This window comes from Henckelia pumila, chromosome 3 (genome assembly GCF_033568475.1).
Source record: "Henckelia pumila isolate YLH828 chromosome 3, ASM3356847v2, whole genome shotgun sequence".
NCBI lineage: Eukaryota > Viridiplantae > Streptophyta > Magnoliopsida > Lamiales > Gesneriaceae > Henckelia > Henckelia pumila.
The window spans coordinates 199,596,284-199,599,797 of NC_133122.1; the positions used below are offsets into that span (position 1 = coordinate 199,596,284).

A 3,514-nucleotide genomic window follows, 5' to 3' on the forward strand; every position below is an offset into this window, starting at 1 on the left:
GACGTGTAGTGCGAGGTCGGGAGCAATCTCGATTTTCCTACCAAATGGACGTGTAGTACGAGGTTGGAAGCAATCTCGATTTCCCTACCAATTAAAGGGCAATGAGGGGTCCGGAGAAATCTTGACTTCCTTGACAGCATTGTATACTATAGTCATCGATCAATCGAAATCATAGTCACAGTCGAGGATCCAAATTCAATAGTAAAGTAAATGATAAATGTTTCATGAATGTGTTTTCCATCGCATGTTGCTATTGTTCTTACGTCGGGCATGTCTTGACTTTATTCCTTTCGCGCGAGATTCATTAGTCTATTGAGCACTATTTTTATTATTATGCATTATTTTGAACCCTTGCTGTATTATTTAAATCTTGCTGGGCTTTTAGGCTTACTACTATTGAAACGACTCTAACTACTAATGTCTAAATAAATAAAGAAAATGCGGAAAATTTTAAAATTTTTGGCATGACCTATTTGTTTGAATAATAAAACCACCTGTCTCAAACAGCAGTTTAAATAAACCTCAACCCGAGGTGAACAACAAACACAAGCATGCAAAACAGTATCTAATTCTATGCCAACCGAAGGAACAAAGTATTTAATGTTTACATGCCAACAATAAATTGCAGGGAATATCACATCCTGCTACGAAAAGGGAAAACAACAATCAACACAGTATAATTATTTCATAAACATAAATGCGGAAAGAAAAAAGCTGCAACGGTCAGGGTGTGCCTCCGAACACCTATGGGCCCTGGAAATCCTACCTCGCAGTCTCATCCAAATGCTCACCTGCACCAAGCATAGTTGTGAGCCTAAAAGCCCAGCAAGATTTAAATAATACAACAAGGGTTCAAAATAATGCATAATACTAAAAATAGTGCTCAATAGACAAATGAATCTCGCGCGAAAGGAATAAAGTCAAGACATGCCCGAAGTAAGAACAATGACAACATGCGATGGAAAACACATTCATGAAACGTTTATCCTTTACTTTTACTATTGAATTTGGATCCTCGACTGTGACTATGATTTCGATCGATCGATGACTATAGTATACAATGCCGGCAAGGAAGTCAAGATTTCTCCGGACCCCTCATTGCCCTTTAATTGGTAGGGAAATCGAGATTGCTCCCGACCTCGTACTACACGTCTATTTGATAGGGAAACCGAGATGTCTCTCGACCTCGTACTACACGTAATTTGGCAAGTGAATCAGGGCATCCCCCGACCCAACATTGCACGTACAAGTCACAACCAACTCACCTCATTCTTTAACTTTTTCTTTCATTCAACAATTTCTCATTTCAACATTTAATACTTTACAAACATTTCTTTTGATACTAGACTTCAGGACTAGAATATTAAATAAATTTTGAAGTCACACACACGAATAAATGACGTTGAATAATGTAAACGAAATAAACTCAAAAGATAGCATAACATAAAATTTATGAATGATTGGAGTGTAGGGGAGCACCCTAGACTTAAAGCTTTACTCCCATTTTCTTAAGTTTACGCTCATAAGGCCCAACTCGAGTGGTTAACCCATAAAATCCAAAACCCATTCTATTTAAATCCAAAAGGTTTTCCGTTCGAACCGGCACATCAAACACACCTTAAAATACTATAAGAACCAGTATTTACATTTTTATAATGCTCCAAACCAACTCAAAAACATAAACATCCGCACAGCCCGTAAACAAGAGAAAAATCTGCTCACGTCACTTTAACTTAAAACGTACATAACCCAATCGATTTTTACCCGAAATAGGCCCAATTTACACCAACACGATCCTTACATCCTATAATTTAAGAAAATCAGAGGTAGCCCTTGTATAGGCCTCTAAAACCGAACCCACCAGAATCATTTCCCATGACTTTACGCAACGGTAAAAATTCTGTTTTGCCACCTTTGAAGCTAAGGCCACTCAAACTTACTTCTCATGCTCTAACCCTTCAACAACCCATCCAAGCGACTCATTACCATCCCAATATGTCAATATAAAGCACTAGAACTAGTCTCTTTCCCGATGCTATCTCATTACATTTGTTTCATCCAATACGATTACCCGACGCCCTCAAACTCTTCAATCCAACACCTCAACCAAAATCCTATTGGACCAGCCCCTATTATGCATACAAACCTCATTCAAAACACATGTTTAAGACCCATGAACATCCCATGGGCAGCCGCTCCACTCCTCTCATCCATTTCTCCAAATTTTCAATTTAAACGCCACAAACTCAAAGTATTTATATCATTTCAATGCCCACCAAATAACTTGGCTAACACCATGTACAACTTAAAATCAATCAAATGCATATTCACATGGGGCGAACACAACAGGGAACTACTGAATTTTTGTTCAAGACATGAAACTTTACACTTAGAAGCAAAAAATCACCCCATAACTCCAATATGCAAGCTAGGAAATGCATTATACAAAAAGGTTCACCCCATGCCTCACCCCTTGCCAAAACCGAAATCACACACACATTTAACACTAAAAATCAGCCAAAAAAGGAAATTACATGAAAGATTCAAGAAGCGTATAAACTATGCTTGGGTTTTAAAAGTAGAAAGGAATTTCTTGCCTCAAAATTGCAACCAAAAGAAATGGAGAAGGAACAGCTGATAGCTCACGTTCAGCTGCTGGAAACACCTCCTAAGGTGACCTCCAAGGCGGCACGGCAGCGGCACAAGGCTGGGAAGGGGCGGCCGAAGGTGACTAAGAAGGAGGAGTGAAGGGCCGATGGTTTTCTTGGAGGAAATGGAGTGAGGCGTGAGAAGGGGGAAAGGATATGAGAGAGAGGCGGCTTGAGTGATTAAAAATGATAGGGTTTAAGTTTGTATGTTATATATTATGTGTATGTATGTATAGGTGTGAGTGTGAGAGTTGGACAAGTTAAAGGTATCTTTTTGACCACCAAAAGGTGCTAGTTTTGAATTTAAAATTTTAGCTTGAAGAATTCCCTCTAATTTAAATATCTAATTCTAGAACCCTAAATTTTAAATGCCAAGAATGGAATTTCACTTGTCCGGGTTCAAAAAGGCTAATTTAGGAAATTTAAAGAATTGCGCGCGAAAATGCGCTTACGCGATTTCTTGAATGGAAAAATCTAAAATAAAGATTTTTATTTATTTTCCTCACCTCTCAAGGAATTTAGGTCACCTAAATTTAAAATAAAAGATTTTCCCGCCGTGATTGCCTTTGCCACGCGCCGAAGCCGGAAGTCACAAATTCAAGCAATTTAAGAAATTAAAATTTTAATAGCAAACCGATAAATTCTAAGGAGATTTAAATCATTTTAAATTACTACAAATTTTAGAATTTAAACATTAAAACTAATTTAGGCATGTAATTTAATTTATAGAATTTAGGCGTCGCAAAATAATTAAACGTTTGAGGGGATTAAAACATTAACTTAGAAATTAAAATCAATAATTTAGTTATTTTGATGTCACAATGTTAAATAAAATGTTTAAATAATAAACTGAGCGATTAAAATAA

General features: G+C 37.1%; 1 long non-coding RNA gene across 1 annotated transcript; it reads right to left on the minus strand.

Moving 5' to 3' along the window:
* Positions 1-552: 552 nt before the first annotated feature.
* On the minus strand, positions 553-2,828 carry LOC140893564 (uncharacterized). Its single transcript, XR_012153203.1, has 2 exons — positions 2,598-2,828; positions 553-791 (listed from the first exon to the last, which is right to left on the minus strand). It is a non-coding gene; the product is annotated as an uncharacterized lncRNA (long non-coding RNA).
* Positions 2,829-3,514: the final 686 nt, after the last annotated feature.